Source organism: Sceloporus undulatus, chromosome 4, assembly GCF_019175285.1.
Source record: "Sceloporus undulatus isolate JIND9_A2432 ecotype Alabama chromosome 4, SceUnd_v1.1, whole genome shotgun sequence".
Lineage (NCBI taxonomy): Eukaryota > Metazoa > Chordata > Lepidosauria > Squamata > Phrynosomatidae > Sceloporus > Sceloporus undulatus.
In genome coordinates, this window is record NC_056525.1 from 250811829 (window position 1) to 250832777 (window position 20949).

The 20949-nt window shown below is 47.3% G+C and overlaps 1 protein-coding gene and 1 long non-coding RNA gene across 3 annotated transcripts in view; both read right to left on the reverse strand.

The window, feature by feature from the left end:
- The window catches only part of LOC121929858 (sphingomyelin phosphodiesterase 5-like), a 16795-nt gene extending 14090 nt beyond the window's left edge, over positions 1 to 2705 (reverse strand). Inside the window, exon 1 of one of the 2 annotated variants that reach the window (XM_042465823.1) lies at positions 2453 to 2705. The gene's annotated coding sequence lies outside the window, so the exon portion shown is untranslated. Of the gene's footprint in view, positions 1 to 2357 lie in introns of both variants that reach the window. The other variant, XM_042465824.1, reaches the window with a different exon arrangement.
- A 185-nt stretch (positions 2706 to 2890) lies between these two features.
- On the reverse strand, positions 2891 to 14601 carry LOC121929859. The gene is made up of 4 exons (XR_006103759.1): positions 14530 to 14601; positions 5537 to 5649; positions 4386 to 4566; positions 2891 to 2950 (listed from the first exon to the last, which is right to left on the reverse strand). It is a non-coding gene; the product is annotated as an uncharacterized LOC121929859 (long non-coding RNA).
- Between the last annotated feature and the right edge of the window lie 6348 nt (positions 14602 to 20949).

The following is a 20949-nucleotide window of genomic DNA, read 5'->3' on the forward strand; positions in this document are numbered from 1 at the left end:
TTCTATTTCCTGCCTCTCCTTGAGGCTCAAGGAAGGATTACAGCATAAATGATTACAAAAACACAATAAAAAGTTACATTAACCCCTAAACCCTCCCACCATTAAAATTAACAAAAAAAAGTCAACAATTAAAATAATTACATCAGTAACTTGATCTACAATAATCAAAACGGAGCGGACCTTTAAGGCATAACTCCCTTCTTGAAACAGCTTCACTGGCTAACAGTTTGTTCCCAGGCAAAATTCAAAGTGCTGGCCATGACCTACAAGGCCCTATATGGCTTGGGACTATTTGAAAGGCTGCATCTCCCCATAAGAAGCAACCAGAACCCTAACAGCTTCAGTGAAGGGCTTTCTCTTGGTCCTGCCACCATCACTGGCTTCTTTGGGGAGATGGGTCCTCCTTGGCGGCTGCTCCCAATCTCTGGAACTCTGTTCCAAGGGAAGCTAGGCTGGACCCCTTCCTGGACTCCATTCACCGTCAGGCAAAGACTGTGCTCCGGTTCCCCAGAAGGCCTTCTCTGCAATGGCTCCCAAACTATGGAACGGACGGACAGAGCCAAATCCACCAGCTTAGACAGCTTCAAAAACCTGTCAAGACGGATCTTTTCCAGCAGGCCTTTCCTGAATAAAGTGCCCGCCACAGAATGACTGCCCTCCCATCATGGATCAGCCCCCCTCTGTCCTCGGCTGTGTTTTTTATGTGTTCTAAGAGAGATTGTATTGGAACAGGGGGGGGGGGATTTGAGACACAATGTTGTAAATGTGGATATTTTAATGTGTTGTGAGCCGCTTTGATTGTCAAGTTACAGAAAAGCGGGATAAAAATAAAAGCATTATTGTTGCTGTTGTTGTTGTTGTTGTTCTCTTCAAGCAGGATTTTAATATGGACTGGTAGCCAAGCAGGCTTCTGATTGGGGTGTTTGCTTTGGTATGTTTTCAATGGCTTAATGGTTTTAACTTCTTGTTGTATGTCTCCAAGTTGTTTCCAACTTATGGTGACTCTAAGAAGAACCCATTGTGGGCTTTTCTCTGCAAGATTTGTCCAGAGGAGGTTTGCCACTGCCTTCTACTGAGGAGGCTGAGAGAGTGTGACATGCGCAAGGTCTCCCTCTGAGTTTCATGGCTGAGTTGGGAATCCAGTCCTGGTCCCCAGAGTCTTAGGAGTTTATCAAATGGGAGTCTTACCAGCTCAGATCCAGCGCGAGCGCGAATCAGTCAATGCGAATTCACGTTGTAACGTTAAAGTATTTTCACACCTGGTTGATAAATGCCCTTGTCCAACGCTCAAACCGCTACGCCTTGCTGGCTCTTAGCATTTTAAAAATGGTTTTATATTCTTCTTATATTAATGTGATGGTTTTAATTCTGTTTTTAAAATTGTAGTGTTTTGTTTTTGTTGCTATTGCTTAGCATCTTTTGTGAGTCGCGAGAGAAAGGCGGCATAAGAAATAAATAAGTAAGACTGGCTTTCGCTGAGGCGGACGCAGAATCCACGTCTGAATGGCAGAATGGGGTTGGACTGGATCGGGGCCCTTGGGGTCTCTTCCAAGTCTAGGAATCTAGGATTCTATGATCTGCGCTGCCTGCTGCCTCTTCCGCTGGAGCTGGTCCAGAATGGAAGAGAGCCTCCCCAAATGCCAGGTAGAAAGAAGCATTTAGCCGCACTCCATCCATTAGACACAAAAACAGAGTGATTCACGCAAGAAAAGACAGAAAAGCCCAGAATCAGCAAAGGAACAAACCATCTTAAGCCATGACCAGCACAACACAGTTGAAATGCAACACAGTAGAAACATAGCCAAACGTTGACCCCCCACCCACCAGCCCCAGTCCCACTTCTGAACAAACAGCCCAGTGCCAGCTTAGGACAAAACGAATGTCCAAAGGTCTAGGAAACAAAGTACGCCTCAGCCTGGCACAAGACAGCGCCAAGGCAAAGGGCAGCTTTCTTGGGGAAAGGTGCCCTAAAAGAAGGGGCCAGCATGGAGAAGGTCCATTGCCCCACTCTGCTGCCCTTTGCCCAGGTTTTCTCTGGAAGGGCTTCTGAAGCCCACCTCAGGCAGAGAGGCTCAGGTGGGGAAAGGCAGTCCTTGAGGCATTGGGGCCCTGAGCCACACAAAGCTTTGTGGGTGAAAAGAAGAATGTTTCCTTTTGTCCCGAAGCAACTTGGCAGGACCACCCAAAAAGCTTTGTGTCCCTGCCACCTACAAGCTGAGAGCAAGTGGTGGAGCCTCCCCTGCCTTGAGGGAGTTTGCCCTTTTGCCATCCTCCTAGAGCCCCACAGACAAAGCCCCCAAGTCCTGACATGCCTGGGGCGGGCCATGCAGATTCTCCCTCCCCATCCGCTGCCTCACCTTGCCCACGTTGTGGGTGCACATGCAGGGCTCACCTCTGCCAAGGTGCCCCGTAGGTGTGGAGGGAGCTGCCTCCTGCCCCAGAGAGCACTCACCTGGTGCAGGATCTTCCCTGGCAGTCGGCTGGTCTCTGGGCTGACACTTCAGAGAGGAAGGCCCAGGCGGTCATGTGCTGCCTTCTAAATAGCCAGCCTCCCAGTCATGCCGCCTTGGGATCCACCTGCTTGGCTGGGGAGCGCTGGAACGGCAGGTGAGTTGGGCAACCTGGCTCACTAAGTGCCTTCTGACCGGGTGCCTGACTAACAGGTCTTCCTTCCAGACTTCCTTTGCCTTCCCTGTCAGATTACACATTAACTTCCGTGCGGCTGTAAATGCTCAGAGAACGCCTGGGGGCCCAAAGTCAAATTGCCATCTTGCGGGATGAGAAGCAAACAAGAAAGCACTGGCAGGAAACAGCTGGCACAGAGAAAGAGACAGACAGAGAGGCAGACTGAGAGAGCATTTATTTTATGCAAATTGTATCCTACCTTTCTCCCAAATTGGGGGGGGGGGGTCCCCACCGCAGGGGTAAGGTCACCCTTGTGCCAGGCCTCCTGAAAAGGGGAATTTGGAAACATATCAAACGTTACATAACGCTACCATATTCAGATGCAGCAGTGCTGGCCATATAGCAAAGTACAATAACATCCAAAACCCACAGAACAACCCAAATGCACAAAATCCATGATGCAAGCCTTTGAAGTGGCACTGGCTTCTTCATGAGGCAAAGGTGCTAAGAATCATACAGGAGAACAGAGAACAATTATTAAATGATGGTGTTAGTCAGAGGCTTGCATTTTCTCAAGCTGTTGTTGGTATTCTTTGGAGGTATGTCTATGGAAGCCAGGCCAAGGGCATTAATTCAGCAAAGGGGATTCAGGGCAGACTCCCTGGGAGGAAGCACATCCCTCTCAACTGGACATTGGAAGAGAAGCCGGTGCCCTTCTCCTTGACACAGGCCACAATGTCGGGTGCAGTCCCATCGAGATTCCCTACATATTGTCTTTACTGCTCTAGAGCAATTCTTCCATTTCTCTTGGGAAATTGGGGCAGGAAAACTACCCTCTGACACATAGGTAAGCAGTATGCTAGGATTTTCAAAGCTGGCATCTCCCATTTGCAACACTTGTTAGAAACTGGATAAGGAATGAGAACTGTCATGCTGCCTGGGTCTTCCCCCATTTTGATCTGCCACCTGCCATGTGCCACACAGTCAGCAGCCCCCTTGTTGCAAGGTGGCATCAGCCCATGCTAAACAGGAGACTGAGCCCAGGGCTCCAGGGCCAGCGGCTGCCTCCCTCCGGCCAAGGGCCATGGGCAGAATGATAGAGGTGGAAGGACCATCTTCTCCAACCTCTTGCCATGCAGGAATTCAGATCCTCCCACCTTCTTGGGAGGAGTGCCAGGTGCACTTGGCCTTACTGTGTGAGCCTTTGACATTCTTGAGACACCCACTTGTCCTCCTTCCTGGTTCATTCTGCACAGGTTGACTGGGTGGAAATATCTCTTTTGCTCTCTGATAAAAGAGCCTGAAAATCTACCCCCCACCCATGACATTCCACAGAAGCCCACAGCAATGTGTGGCATCATCGTTTCACCCTGAGACCCAAAGACTGTGTCCATCACGCCAATGCCAAGCTGACTCCATGAGACAGAGAGGTCCCAGGAACGGCATCTTTAGTGAAAGCCAGCCATGATGTTCACATCTGGGTCAGGCCCTTCTTCCCAGATATGGGCTCTTGTAGGAAAGCTGAGGACACCGTAAAGCCCTGATGGCTCCAGCAGAAGATCAACCGTCTCAAAGATATACAGATGACACCCTGCTGCTAGTGCAAAACAGGAAAGACTTGGAACCATTACTGAAGAAAGTCAGGGAAGAAAGTGCAAAGGCAGGTTTACAGTTGAACATTAAGAAAACAAAAATAATGACCACAGATGATTTACATAACTTTAATGTAGACAATGAAGGCATTGAAATAGTTTCCATACCTTGGCTCACTCATTAATCTGAATAGAGACTGCAGTAAAGGCATCGGAAGAAGACTTGGACTTGGAAGGGCTGTTATGAAGGAACTAGACAGGTTCCAGAAGTGTAAAGCTATAGCGTTGACTACCAGTGTCAGGATTATCCATGCCATTGCATTTCCACTTTCAGGTCTGGTTGTGAAAGCTGGACAGTGAAGAAAGGTAAAAAGAAGAACAAAAAAATCAACTCCTTTGAAATGTGGTTCTGGGGAAAAGTTGTGCTGATACTGCTATGGACTGTTAAGGTGGCAATAAATGGCTCAAGAGCAAATCAAACCCCAAACTCTCCCTAGAAGCCAAGATGACTAAACGGAGGCTGTCCTGCTTTGGCCGTATCATGAGAAGACCTTTGGACTCACTGAAAAGGCCATTATGGCCGGTAAGGTCTGAGGCCGTAGGAGACGAGGAAGGCCACATTCCAGAAGGCTAGACCCCAAACTGGCTGCCCTGAATTTGCAAGACCTGAGCAATTGGGGGAACAGGGGACTTGAAGGTCTCTCATTCATTGATGGTGATCTCAGCCTGTCAACTTGATAGCACCAGAGCCATAAGAGTTACAGGAGCCCTCTCCAGTTTTCACTTGGGCAACCCTATTTCTGACAGCCAAAAAGATGGCTGAGAAATGAGCTGTTTTCATTCCCCGGTTTCCTGGCTGCCCACACATTGCTCAGCGTAATGGTGCCCTTTACCCTGCGAGAGAAACCTGATTCTTGACTGTGAATCATCTCTGTTTGTGAGACAGGGCACAGAGGTGGGCCTGGCCGCCTTTCTGCCCAATGGGGCCTTGGCCCTCCTTGGCCGGACTTGGCAGCCTCAGGCCCATCCCTGACCCCCTTTCGCTGGAGGGCTAGAGGTCTCCGAAAGACATGCGCGCTGCTACTGGCAGATGGACAGGACAAAAAGACAATACTTTCAGACCACAAAATAGTTTTAAAGGGCTACGTAGTTTCTGGCAGGCAGACTTGTTTTTCTCATCCGCATCTCTTGCTTATGCTAATGAACAATAATTATACGGCACGCTCCTTAACAGCGGTGACAAAGCTCCGGAGGCATGCTAGCATTGTATTGGCACAGTTGTCTGGATGTGAGGCAGCTGCCTCGCTTGGTCAACTCACCCGAGGCTGAAGGTTACCCAGATCCCAAGCGAGACTTTGGCCAGTGAATCATCCAGCCTGAATGCCTTTAATTGAAGGCCTCTGGACACCTTCCCGTCCCGTCTGAGGTCCACCTGGGGAATGTGAGAACAGCAGAAAGTGAGCGTCGCACCTGAGAATCCCGTCCTGGGAGAAAGAAAGGTGGGATATCAATCCTTGAGATAAGATAAAAGAAAACTCGTGTGACGTTTTTGGTGGCCCTAATGGACTCTGGCTTTTGTTTTGTTTTGTTTTTCACTCCTGGATCATGTGGAGGCTTGGTTTTTTAAAAAATGGAATTAAAGGAGTCCAAAGCTGGGAAAGGGCTGAGCAAAGCGCATCAACGTTTAATGAGAGGCGAGAAGAATTCTCCTCCGAGGGAAGATTCTAATGTTGGGGGCTCTTTAGAAAAGGCAAGTAAAGGGGGGGACATCATAAAGACTGATAAACTTAAGCCGGGTGGGAGTGCTTGACCAGAGAAAAGGACGTTGCATTGCTGAAGCATGGGGTTCGCTTCCTCAAAAGGTAAAGATGGCCCCCGGCCGGCATCCCAAAGCACAAGGCCACCCTCCACTCACTGCTCTCTGTGAAGGTGGCTGGTTCTTCCCAACTGGCATCGATGCAACAGAGGCAAGCACTAGGATATGCTGGCCAAGTGTGCATGCGGGATGTGTGTGTGTGTGTGTGCGCGCATGCGGTGTGTGTCACATATCACTTATCAGGAAAGTAGAGGAGGGCATGAATGGGAGAGAAATGTCACTGTGTCAAATAGTAATCAAGGCAAAGCACCGCTCTTTCTCTTGCTAATGGAGCTTAAACCATATTCATATCCTGGGGCAGCCCCAGGGCCAGGAGGAGGAGATGCCTCCAGCAACACCAGACTGAGAGCAGCCACATCGCAACCAAACGCAGGCTTGTGACTAACAACCTCATCATTAAATTATTGTGGGTGTTTCGGACTATGTGACCATATTCTAGAAGAGTTTATTCCTGACGTTTCGCAGGCATCTGTGGCTGCTGGCCTCTTCAGAGATGCTGGCGAAACGTCAGGAATAAACTCTTCTAGAACACGGCCACAGACCTCCAACCCCCCCCCCCCCAACAAAAATCTAGGGATGCCAGCCATGAAAGCCTCCGGCTTCGCAGCCTCACATTTTTTTCCTCCTGTATGCTTTTTTAACATCTTTGCCTGACAAAGAAGCCAGATGAGCTTCGAAGATGTGCAAGAAGTATTTTGTGCATTTTGGTTGGCCCCCCAAAAGGCCCCCCTGTTTTCTGGATTTCGGCTGTTATTGTTCTTTGCTAGATGGCCAACACAAGTAGCCCCTGAAAATGCCTGTCTAAAGGAAGTCCCTCCAAGCCCAGCCTAAGAATCAACTCTGCCCCTGCCCTGGCTGCCCCACTGAGTGAAAGGCAGGGGTCCCTGGAGCAAGCGTTAGCCCCACGCCTGCTCTGTGCCCCCGCTCTCTCCCTTCGCAGGGGTCTAGAGGGCCCAGGGCTTCCTTTGCTCTTGTTCTTGGAAGGAATGGGCTCCTTGCCATGAAGGGAAGCAAGAGCTCCTCCTGCTGCCATTTGGAAGGATGACCAGACAAGGAGGGTGCTGTAATGCACCCCAAAGTGCTGTGTTGCTGGTGGAGCATCCCTTGCCATGATGGGATGTAGCTATGGGCAAAAGGAGGCCAAATGAGGACACTGCCATCCCAAATGAGGACTCTGGCCCCAACTGATTTTTCCTTCAGTCCTCAAAGTTTCAAATCTGCAAATGGATTCGATCTACAGGGAAAGAAATTACTTCCATTGGGAAGTAAGACATCCTGTAACCCTCCTGAGAGTAAGAGCTTTGGACATGGAAGACGCTGATGCCTCAACGGAGGGTTGTGGCGTCTCCTTCTTTGGAGGTTTTAATCAGAGGCTGGGTGGCCATCTCTCACAAGGAGAGCTTGGATGGAGAGTTCCTGCACGGCGGAAGGGGGTAGATGGCCGGCAAGGGAGATCTCTTCCTCCGACTCTAGGATTCTCTGAAATTCCACACATTGCAGAAAGCGAAGATCTCTAGAATCACAGAAGAACCCTTCTGTTTGCTGTGTTGTCCTTCGCTTGAGGCTCTGCCTGCCCCCTTTTCTTGGGGTAGACTCTCTTCCTAAATGCCCCACTGAAGTCTTTAAAAAGATTGCAATGCTAGAAATCAGGGATCTAAAGGAAAGCCTACTGGGGGGGCATTGTTCTTATTTGTGGGGGGGCAACGTTCTCATACACAAGCACACAAGGCCCCATTCACACTACAAAATTAATCCGGGATGAATCTGGGTTGAATCCTTGATGTTCACACACGTCCCGAATGCACTCAACCTGAAAAACCCTGGGATATTTGACCCTGTTATTTCCCTGGGGTTTTCCTGAAAGATCTGCATTGATCCGCATTGTTGGCAGTGTGAATGCACTTCTGAATTGATTCAGATAACTCTGTATTGCTAAAGGAAGGGAGGCGGCTCCATTTTAACCCAGAATGATGAAATGTGTGAATAACACAAGAGTTACTCAAAGAGATTCGCAAACCTAAAACATAATGGGAACAACAAACCTGATATCCATCAGCGCAGCTTTCCGCATCTCCTTGGGACAAAAAAAGATTGTGAATGACTGCTTGGTGTCTTATGGGGCGCACAAATCCCTCATGCGCACTGGAGTGTGCGCTGGTGTGGAATCAAGGGCATTATTTCACAACCCCTAAAAACCAAAGAGCCAGAAAATAACACACAGAGTGGTGGAGCATTTGGCTGTTCACTAACACAAATGCAAAATGTTTTGATGGGACCATTTTCATCCCAGCCGTTGTTAGTGGAGGGCACTCTGTACACATAAAACCTACAGACATGCTGTATGTGGCCAAAGGCTGAAACTTGAGAAACACTGTTTATCAATCTTTGCGTGTGAAAGTTGCAGAATGCCTCTCTTGGAGGTCTAGTTCTGTGTGCGAATTCTGAAACCAAGTTGGACTCGGATGTCTCCCTGCCCGGACGAGGGCTGATGGCAACCTTCCCTTATGAAGAGGGGACCAGAAACATGTTTGTATGTATGGAAATATTTTTATCCCAACCTTTTACAAACTAAATTCAAAAGACCTCCAGCAGACAGGAGGGAGGATTCTCTAGAAATCCCAGATGCCTCCAAATTCTGGAAAGCAGGCTGCATTATAGGTTGGGTTCCCTTATCAACTATATAGGTTTGGTCTCCCTTATGCCAACCATTATAGGTTGGGTCTCCTTATCAACCATTATAGTTGGGTCTCCCTTTCCAACCATTATAGGTTGTGTCTCCCTTCTCCAACCATTATAGGTTGGGTCTCCTTCCCACCATTATGGTTGGGTCTCCCGTCTCCCACCATTTAGGTTGGGTCTCTCCTTCTCCAACATTATAGGTGGGGTCTCACCTTACTCCAACCATTATAGGTTGGGTCTCCCTTATCAACCATTATAGGTTGGGTCTCCCTATCCAACCCTTATCGGTTGGGTCTCCCGTACCAACCATTAGAGGTTGGGGGGTGCTCCCTTATCCAACCCTATTAGGTTGGGTCGGCCCTGCTCACCTTATCCAAACCATTATAGGTTTGGTTCTCCTTATCCAACCATTTAGGTTGGGTCTCCCTTATCCAACCATTATAGGTTGGGTCTCCCTTATCCAACATATAGGTGGGTCCTCCCTTATCCAACCATTATGGTTGGGTCTCCTTATCCAACCATTTAGGTTGGGTCTCCCTTATCCAACCATTTAGGTTGGGTCTCCCTTATCCAACCTTATGGTTGGGTCTCCCTTATCCAACCATTATAGGTTGGTTCTCCCTTTCCAACCATTAGGTTGGGTCTCCTTATCCAACATTTATAGGTTGGGTCTCCCTTATCAACCTTTAGGTTGGGTCTCCTTATCCACCATTACTATGTTGGGTCTCCCTTATCCAACCATTATAGGTTGGGTCTCCTTATCCAACCATTATAGGTTTGTCTCTCCCTTATCCAACCATTATAGGTTGGTTTTCCCTGATCCAACATTATAGGTTGGGTCTCCCTTTTCCAACCCATTTAGGTTGTGGTCTCCCTTCTCCAACCATTATAGGTGGGTCTCTTCTCCAACCATTATAGGTTGGGGTCTCCCTTCTCCCACCCATTAAGGTGGGTCTCCCTTCTCCAACCTTATAGGTTGGGTCTCCCTTATCCAACCCTTATAGGTTGGGTTCTCTTCCCCAACCTTTAGGTGGGTCTCCTCATCCAACCATTATAGGTTGGGTCTCCCTTCTCCAACCATTATAGGTTGGCTCCTTATCCAACCATTATAGGTTGGGTCTCCCCTTCCACCCATTATATGTTGGCTTTCTCCTTATCCAACCATTATAGGTTGGGTCTCCCTTATCCAACCATTTAGGTTGGGTCTCCCTTATCCAACCATTATAGGTTGGGTCTCCCTTATCCAACCATTATAGGTTGGGTTCCCTTATCCAACATTATAGGTTGGGTCTCGCTTATCCAACCATTATGGTGGGTCTCCCTTTATCCAACCATTCTAGGTTGGGTCTTCCCTTATTCCAACCATTATAGGTTGGGTTCCCTTATCCAACCATTATAGGTTGGTCTCCCTATCACCATTAGGTGGGGTCTCCTTATCCAACCATTATAGGTTGGGTCTCCCTTATCCAACCATTATAGGTTGGGTCTCCCTTATCCTAACCTTATAGGTTGGGTCCTCCCTTATCCAACCATATAGGTTGGTCTCCCTTATCCAACCATTAGGTTGGTCTCCCTTATCCAACCATTATAGGTTGGGTCTCCTGTTATCCAACCCTTATAGGTTGGGTCTCCCTTCTTCAACCATTATAGGTTGGTCTCCCTTTCTCCATTTGGTTGGGTCTCCCTCTCCAACCATTATAGGTTGGGTCTCCTTATCCAAATTATAGGTTGGGTTCTCCCCTTATCACCCATTATAGGTTGGGGTCTCCCCTTTCTCCAACCATTTAGAGTTGGGTCTCCTTATTCAACCATTATAGGTTGGGTCTCCCTTATCCAACCATTATAGGTTGGGTCTCCCTTATCCAACCATTATAGGTTGGGTCTCCCTTATCCACCCCATTTATAGGTTGGGTTCCTTATCCAAACCCATTATATGTTGGGTCTCCCTTATCCAACCTTTATTTATACTTGTTGGGTCTCCCTTCCAACCTCCTTATAGGTTGGGTCTCCCTATCCAACCCTTATAGGTCGGGTCTCCCTTATCCACCTTTAGGTTGGGTCCTACCTTTATCCACCCATTATAGGGTCGGGTCTCCCTTATCCAACCCTTATAGTGTTGGGTCTCCTTATCCAACCATTATAGGTCGGGTCTCCCTTATCCAACCATATCGGTGTGGGTGCTCCCTTATCCAACCATTATCAGGTGGGGTCTCCCTTATCCAACCATTATAGGTCGGGGTCTCCCTTATCCACCCTTATAGGTCGGTGTCTACCTTATCCAAACCATTTATGTCGGGTCTCCCTTATCAACCCATTATAGTCGGGTCTCCCTTATCAACCATTTAGGTCGGGTCTCCCTTATCCAAACATTATAGGTCGGGGTCTCCCCTTATCCCCCATTATAGGTCGGTCTCCCTTATCCAACCTTATAGGTCGGGTCTCCCTATCCAACATTCATAGGTCGGGTCTCCCTATCCAACCCATTTGGTCGGGTCTCCCTTATCCAACCATTATAGGTCGGGTCTCCCTTATCCAAACCCATTATAGGTTCGGGTCTCCCTTATCCAACCATCTATAGTCGGGCTCCCTATCAACTCATTATTAGTGTGTCGGGTTCCTTCTCCACCATTTATAGGTTCGGTCTCCTATTCCAACCATTATAGGTGGGTCTCTTATCACCATTAAGGTCGGGTCTACCTTATCAACCGGATAGGTGGGTCTCCTTATCCAACCATTTATAGTTCGGGTCTCCCTTATCCAACCATTATAGGTTCGGGTCTCTCCCTTATCCCAACCATTATAGGTTCGGGTCTCCCTTATCCAACCCTTATAATTCGGGTCTCCCTTAACCAACCATTTTAGTTCGGGTCTCCCTTATCCAACCATATAGTTCGGGTCTCCTATCAAATCATTATAGTTGGGTTCCCCTATCCAACCATTATAGGTTCTGGGTCTCCTTATCCAACCATTATAGGTTGGGTTCCCTTATCCAACCATTATTGTCGGTCTCCCTTTCTGCCACCCATATAGGTTGGGTCGTCCCTATCCAACCATTATAGTTGGGTTCTCCCTTATCCAACCATTATACGGGTGGTGTTCTCCTTTATCCAACCATTATAGGTTGGGTCTCCTTATCAACCATTATAGTTGTGTCTCCTTATCAACCATTATGTTTGGTCTCCTTTATCCAACCATATAGTTGGCTCTCCCTTATCCAACCCATTATCGGTTGGTCGTCGGCCTTATCCATTATAGGTTGGGTCTCCCTTCTCCAACCATTATAGGTTGGGTCTCCCTTATCCAACCATTATAGGTTGGGTCTCCCTTATCCAACCATTATAGGTTGGGTCTCCCTTATCTAACCATTATAGGTTGGGTCTCCTTATCCAACCATTATAAGTTGGGTCTCCCTTATCTAACCATTATAGGTTGGGTCTCCTTATCCAACCATTATAAGTTGGGTCTCCCTTATCCAACCATTATAGGTTGGGTCTCCTTTATCCAACCATTATAAGTTGGGTCTCCTTTATGATTATCTAACCATTATAAGTTGGGTTTCCCTTATCCAAAACGTTGGATTTCAGTGTTTTTGGGATAGTGGAAGATTTGCATACATAGTTGGCCCTCTGTATTCACGGATACTTCATCCACAGATTCAGCCAACCATGGCTTCAATATATATGTATTTTAATATAAATTTCAAGAAGCAAACCTTGATTTTGCCATTTTAGAAAAGGGATGCCATTTTATTATGCCACTGTATATAATGGGACTTGAGCATCCAGGGATTTGGGCATCCATGGGGGGTCCTGGAACCAAACCCCAACAGATACCAAGGACTCATTGTACATAATGATCTACCTTGGAGATGGGACCCAATTCTAACCATGAAATTCATTTACATTTTGTATACACCTTACACACATAGCCTGAAGGTAATTTTATACACAATATGCTTAATAATGGTGTTCATGAAACAAAGTTTGTGCACAATGAACCATTAGAAAGCAAAGGTGTCCCTATCGCAGCCACTCTTGTGGGCAATTTTGGATTTTCGGCTTCCCGGACAAGAGAGACTCAAACCGGGGCAGAGTCTTTGGGTTTGTAATGTATGTTTTTGTAATTTATAGCGTCCTTAAGTGCCTGTACTGGGAGCAAGGCAGGATATAATGCAATGCAAATAATGATAATTATTATGTTTGGGGTGAAGCAGGACTTTCAGGAGGTGCTCCTTGTCTCAAACAACACCTGAAGAAATCCCACTTTGCCACATTAAAAAGGTGCAGGAGCCCCTTCCAAATTTCTCTCTGGCAACTCCAAAGAGCCAGAAACACAACTAGCAATTGCCCTGGAAGAAATGAAAATTTGGGCAAGATACTGTACATTGCTGACATTGCTATTGATTACTCTGGGGATGCTCTCATTTCATTATACAGTTGTCCTTCCATTTTCATGGACTTCAAGCCTGCAGTCTCGGTCCTTTGCAGACCGGCAAGCGGGGAGGGTTCGAATGGTGCACGCACAAAACCATGGCGCACTGGAGCATTAGCCAATGGGGCTTGAGTATCTGTGAATTTCCATTTAAGTGGGTGGTTCGGAACGGATCCCTCACAAAATGGAAGGACAACTGTAGTTTTATTGTCCATATTTTAACTGAACTGAATTTTAAATCTTTTATATTCAAGATGATTATGAAATTTAGTTTATGCTGCACTTTTATTATGCCGTTCCTACATGCTGTATTGCATTTTAACACACTGTATGCAAGTGACTTTTGGTCAAAGCATTAATAAATGATTGACTGATTGATTGATTGTAGATACAATCAATACAGGTGGAAAATGCCTAACAGCTACCATTTCCCTCTCCTTTTTAATTTAATAATGCAGTGGGTCCTTAGTATCCGCTGGGGCTTGGTTCCAGGACCCTCCATAAATACCGAAATCCATGGCTGTTCAAGTCCAGTTAAATATAAGCGCAGAGCAAAACGGTGTCCCTTGTTGTATAAAATGGACAAAATCAAGGTCCGCCATTTGGAATGCATACTTTTTTGGGACATCTTCAAGCTGAGGATGCTTGTATCCATGGATAAAAAAAACCCGTGGATAAGGAGGAATTGTAGATTGCATCTGCAGTCAATCATTTATTATTAACTAAAATTAATAAATATTAATATTTTTTTAAAAAACCCACAAAGCTAAATCCGAAAGACCAGGGTCTCTTGCGCACTGTGCACCTCCTTAGCGTTTTAACTGCCACAGTTCCACCTTGAGATCTATAGTTTGATGAGGGAGTCCTCTGACAGAGCGCCAACTACAAATCCCAGGATGCTCTAAGGCACAAGTGCAGCGTGAACAAGACCAAAGGGATTTGTCTGAAAGTGTGCTGGCCCCCATGTCTTCATGAACACCATTCTTGGCCCAGTGATTTGGGTTCGAAAGACGGCACAGTTCAAAAAGAAGGGAGAGACGCAGAGAGACACAGGCACCACGCTTCTTCCTGGCCACCTTGTCTCCCTGTGGAGATAAACAATTTCAGTCACTGGTCTCCAAACTGTGCTCTTTAAGGGATTGTGGACTTCATCTCCCAGAAGCCTCAGCCATGTTGGCCAATAGCCTGGGATTCTGGGAGCTGAAGTCCAAAATTCCCTTACAGAGCACAGTTTGGGGGACCACTGCTTTAAATAAATAAGCAAATAAATAACCGATTTAAAGAAGGGTCTCCTTCTTTGGACCCCTCCCCCAGGCCTCCATTTACCTGAGGAGGGGCTCCTCCTCTTTGACCCTAATAGGAAGTGGGGCCCTTGGCTGCCATTTTGTTTCTGGGAGACAAGAAAAGGGAGGTTTGACAGGAGACAAAATGGCCGCTGTCGGATGAGGCCATGGCAACCGTCTCCTAGACAACCAGACCCAGCAACAGCATCCTCTTCTTGGCCTGTGGGCCTCCTCCTTTTGGGGTCCAGGGCCAGGGAGGGGTGTCTTTTGGGGTGGGAGGGGGGCCTCTGGCCCGTGGCTTCACTTGGGGGGCGCAGGGGGTGCAGAGCGTACCATGTGACGCCCCAAAATGGGGGGGATGACCCCACTGCTCCTCAGACATCTGTATTTTGGCCAAATCCGGCCGCGGCATCCATCTGTTCCCCTTTAAATCCCTCCTTTTGATTGCTTTAAAAAGGCAATCAAGTCCTATCTCTTCCTGGAGGCTTTTCCTGATTAATATTCTCATAGCCCCGCATTTAATCATCTTCTGACAAAGGCCCCAACTCCCTCCCTCCGCCTTATTTTTTTAATACTTGTTTTAACAACTGCTCAATAATTTAATTACATTTTATTGTGGTTAGGGAGGGTTTGGGATAATACAACGATAACAAGCGGTTATTGGATTTTATGGACGGTTTTAGCGTTAGCCGCTTCGACCTTTTGGAAAAGCGGGATACAAATAATAATAATAATAATAATAATAATAATATGGCGAGAGTGGGATGAAGCTCGGTGGGAGAGGAAAGGAGAGGGCCCTCTTCCCAAATTCCCTCTTCTATGCAACCATCGAAAGTACCGTTTTCAGCCTGGGAGCCCCAAAATTATGTGGGGAAAAGGCCTATGTTCTTCAGACATCTCAGATTACAAACTCAGCAGCCGGACCTACTTGGAAATATTAAAATTGCCAAATATTAAAACAATTCACAAATAATATTTAAAGCATGAAGCACACCGAAAGACAGGCGCATTTGGCCTGCCCTAGTCACATGGCCCTTTGATTTTCCTCCCGATCACGAGACTCATGGCTCTGGCATCATGTGCAGCAGCCCAATTTGTGGGTGTGATAATGGCACTCATGTGAGCGTGCAGAGAGCGTTCGGAAGCCGCTCCTGCCGCGCCTGACGAAGAGCCACGGGTTCAAATGCTGGCAGGCAGCAGGAGGGTTACTTGGCTCTGCCCCTTCCTCACGCAATGGCTCCTGGGTCGGGAGTCGGATTCATAAATGCCATTGACTGCGCTGAACTCTGGAGGAATGAGATGTTTCCATTCTGGGAAACCTTTGGAATCTCACACAGGACAGGAAGGCTGCAAATCAGTGAATGCAAATAAAAAGCCACCAAACAGGTTGCAACCTAAACTGGCCAGCCTAAATGCACAATATACAATTGCAACAAACCAAACAGGAGAAGAAAAACACAATTGGAGAAGTTAGTCAGATGCCTGCATGTTGTTCCAGTCCTTCATAAAGATGTAATTATGATGGGGAAGATATCTTTTGCCGGCATGAGGAAATGGGAGATGTGCAAAGTCCAGGGAATTTCAAACCCATTTGCATCTGGACTGGGACCCTTCCTTTGCAACCCAATCTGTCTCCATTCCACAACAATGGATTCCTCAGGAAGTCTCCATGTTTTCGCATCAGGAACATTTTGGTGCTGTAGAGGTGAAGCATGCAAATCCCGTCCAAATGTAAGAAGAAGAAAATGGCAGCTGCATTGCGTTGTATTGCAGTGGCCTGTGGACTGCGACCGCCAACCAAGGTAAAACCATTTTTCCCTTCTTAAATTTGGACTGAGTTTGCATGTAATTACGCATCACGATTTCACACGACGTCACACAAAACCCGTCATTAAAGTGGTCACAAAGAAGCATTCCCGTGCCTCTTCACACGCAATTGTGCAAATAAAGTGATATCTGAAATGCATTGTGGCTGAAATCCCAAAAGTAAAAAGATTATTAAAGTATAATAATAATAATAATAATAATAATAATCTTTTTACTTTCGGGATTTCAGCCACAATGCATTTCTGATCATTGCTTTATTTGCACAACTGAGTGTGACAATCATTCACTCAGTTGCTTACAATTTTCGCTTTATTTGCAGGATGCTTTAAATGCGCTTTAATCTCTTTTAATGCCGAAATCAGCCCCAGATTGTGGGCTGTTTTAATCCTTCATGTTTTAAAAAATACTGTTTAGATTGCTTTCTTCTTTTAACAAACATTTTTTATTGGCCTTTATCCGTTCTTTATTTCCTGGAGGGTTGAGCGGCCATGAATAAATATACTATTCCAGTAACAACAACGAAGGAGGAGGAAGAAAGCCGTTGTTGGACCGAGAGGGAGAGACTGATAAGTCAGAAACACAGAGAGGGTTCTTCTGGCTGAATGAAGGGAAACCAGCTCCCTGAAGTCACCGGACCAGTTTGGCTGGAGAGAGAACCGCATGGATGGCTTCGGATGAGTCTACAAAGGCAGGGCAGCCGGGGCACCAGCCGACGCAGAAAGGTCTATTTGCAAAAGGAGAGGAGCCCTTCCGCTGTTTAAACTCCACATTCCCCCCCCCCTCCATGTGATGAATTCCTTGCTGTCATAAAGTTCTTCCTAATGTTATGGAAGAACCTAATGTTTTGTTTAAATCCACTGTTAAAGCATCCATCCATCCATCCTCTGGGTAAAAATCTGAAACGAAGGAGAGTCCTGCCATCGTCTGCATTAATGCTTTCCAAAACCAAACAGCCCTTTCCATCAGGAGGGAAGAACGAGTGCTCAGCCGGGATCGTCTTTCTTTAATCTCCCACCGTTCTGTGGCCAAAGGGTCCAGTGGGACTGCTTTCCCCTGGCATCCCATTTGGACCAATGCTCTGTCGGGGTTTTAGCATGGCCCTATCTATGGAGCCGGCCAGGGGTCAGTGGGATAAGCACTGCTGCACCAACCATTTAAGATTCAGGGGAATTGTCTCCAGATTCCAGGATTCCATAGGATGGAGCTACAGCCCAAAAAGTGGTGCCAGGCTGTATTACGTCTACAGTGTGGGCTGCATCTACAGTGCAGAAATGATCCAGTTTGACACCACTTTAACGGTTATGGCTCAATGCTGTTTTATGAGACATTTAGCCTTTTTTGTCGGACAGCTGTGGTACAACAACTACAGTTCCCAGAATTCCTTAGCACTGAGCCATGGCAGGTAAAGCGGTGTCAAACGGGATTATTTGTGCCAACTTCTTACTTCCATCTAGTCTCAAAGGTGCTTCAAGATCTCTTTGCAGACTGATTTTCCAGACTAATTTCTTTGTAAAAAGAAAAGGGAGGGAAAGGAATCTAGCAGCAGTTTTAAGGCTCACTGGTTTATTTTAGCATTTGCTTCCATGGATATCCCTTTCCTGCGTCAGAGGCACCAAGAGAGGACCAATTAAGGCCAGAAGTCTTTAAGCTGTTCCATTTTTGTGGGGTGTGTGATTGGGCTGCAATGGGACACAGGACGATGCAAACTGTGAACCTGCCCAAAGACTCATGTCCGAAGACACAGGTCTTTCCAAAAGCTCACCTCTTGGTCTTCAGGAGTGGAAGCGATGCAGGTTGAGTCTCCCTTGTCTGGAACTCTGAAATCCAAAATACAGTATCCCAAAACGGTCCCTGCGGGCGGCTGAGACAGGGACGCTTTGGGTTTCTAATGGTTCAATGTACACAACCTTTGTTTCATGCACAAAATATTTGACAAATTTACCTTCAGGCTAACAAAAGCATGAATGAGTTTCATGTTTAGACTTGGCTCCCATCTCCAGGATTTCTCATCCTGTATATGCAGATATTCCAAAGCCCCAAACACTCCTGGTCCCTAGCATTTTGGAAAAGGGAGACTCGACCTGTACCTTTCGCTCGCCCAGCTGTCATTTTCCTTGCTGTTAAAAACTTTCCCCTGAAGGGCAAAAGAAGTCAGTAAAATCAATTTCTGGAGGTAGCCAATACATATAGTCAATATGTTAATAGTTTGAAGGCTTGGGCATGAAATAAGGGCAAAAGACTGTGAGATAGACAACTGAGCGGGTCAAAGAGATATCTTCATGGCCTCTTCATGGTATCTCCGGACCCTGAATGTTTGCATCAAGTGAAAATAAGGAATGTCTAAAATGAGTCCCAGCCTTGGGAGAAGGGCGGGATGATGATGATGATAATAATAATATGATGCCAGTCTGGAACAGTGAGTTAAAACAGTCCTGATAAGGGGTTCACATATATGTCAATGTGTAGCTTAACAGTTAAAAAGGGAATTGCACCTGGAGATCGGGGCTGCAAGCTTTGGAACTCATTCCTCTGAAGCTAGCCAGCTAAATAAAACTAGCCAATTTCTGCCAAATTTCTGGGGCCTCCCTGACTGTTTCCTGGGATATCTGCAATGCTTCTTTGGTTACCTGTACCAGAGTGGTCAAACTCACCTCTATTTAACGCAAGTAGTGTGCTAAGAAACCATCGATTCTGATCCAAGCCCCAGAAATAAGTATGTTCAAGAGAGCAATGGTGTTGATGCCATGCTCCATCTGTGCCCCTGTAGACATGGGTTGAAACCCATGGAAGACAGAGTTACAGCAGGGGTTCATATTGGCTGCAGACAAAGCTTTTAGAGACAATTTATTGTGAATTGCATTGTGGGGCACAGCGGGCGAGGGTTCACCAGATGAAGAGGGGCTTGCCGTCCTCCTCGGAGAGCATCTGGAGGCACCTGAGCAGCACCAGGCAGTCTGCCCGCTTGTCCAAGGGGACCACGGTCTCCATCACCTCCTGCAGGAAATAGATGTCGTTGTAGAAGTCCCCGTCGGACCCGGTGGTCTCCGGTCTTTCCCGCAGGATCCCAAAAGTGTTCACTATGAATTCGGTCAGCTTGGGGTGGAAGTTGGGGTTGTAGCCCTTGGGCTTCAGCCGGTTCATGATGTCGTTGTAGCGGTCCATCATGGCCGCGCGCTGCTCTTCGGGCAACGGAGACATGAGGTCATTTCCACCCTGTGAGGAAGGGAGAGGGTTAGGGTTCCAGGCTCCTAAGAGTGGAGGTTAGTTTTTGTCATGCCTAGCCTGGAGGAGGACTGAGTCTGCAGCAGTGGAGCCTGAGTCCGGCCCTAGCTCTGCAGTGACCGCTCCAGCAGAGTCTGTGTCCACTCAGGAGGCAGAGTCTTTGGACATGGAGGAGGGTCAAGGGAACGTGCCTACGAAGCGTCAAGCCGAAAGGGTCAGGCCAAAAGGAATGTGCCTACGGTCAGCATCAAGCCGAAAGGGAGTGCCTTCGATGGTCGCAGAGGCTTTATCAGAAACGCGCTGGCAATCAGATGCACCTGAAGGCCTGCCGCGTTCTCATATAAGCAGCTGCAGGATGCCTGCCTAGTTGCCAGTGATTATGTGACTTTCTTGGGGAAAGTACACATGTCCCTCTATATTTGCCAGGGTAAGGGGCACAAGACCCCACCGTGAATATGGGAAAACCGCAAATAACACAAACGCCATGTTTTTACCTGAGAGGATACCTCTCTAGGAATCTCTAGGTCCTCCAGGATAACGTCCGACAGACACTGGCCATAGAACTGCGCTGGAGGAGCTACTAAGGCCTAGTGGAGTCTCCCATTGCTCTTTGGCCTGGAATCTTGATTCTTGGACTGCTGACCCATCTTGACTTTCCAGAGCCCTTGACCTTTGGACTGCCTTATTGACCTGCCTATCTGACACCCTGGACCTTGGACTTCTGGACAAATCTCTTGGTAATACCTCTTCCGATTCTGGACTTGGAAATCAGAGACTTTGTCTACTGTTTTGTACTGGCTCTGCCAGGCAGCGGTTTGTTTGTTTGAGAACTGAGCTGGTCTTATCAGCCATTTTGGCCGCTTTCCCAGACAGTTTTGGGTTGACCTATAGAGTGGACATCACCAATGCCCCCACCACTCAGAAACAACTTAAGCTGCAAGTCAAGTTTCCATCTTTAAATGGCGTCTCCTGCTCCCCATCTGCACCACTTGTGACAAAGACCAGCTGACCATGCCCTTCTGCCCAACGCTGTCCTGTTCTGTGTGGGCAGTTTATTCGTGATGGGCATGAAGAGTGTGAGATGGGATCCTGGATCTAAGCCATCTCTCTGCTCTGCACAGAGGCCAGCGACCTCTTGCTTAGTCCCAGCTGGAGAAGTTGTTGGTTGGTGAGATGAGCCCCATTGATTCAATGGGTCTACCCCAGTTGGGCTTAACAGTAGGATTTAGGCCCAGTGGCCAATCAGTGGCCCCAAAGAGAAGCTCACCCTCAAGTTATGGGGACCAGGATCATCTCCCTTTTGTGTCTCCCTGTAGCAGGTAGTGAGAGGCATAGGGCCACCAACACAGGACTTTATCACACATACAATTTTCAACGTTCTGGGGACTGGAGGAGGACACTTGTGTGCGCGCGC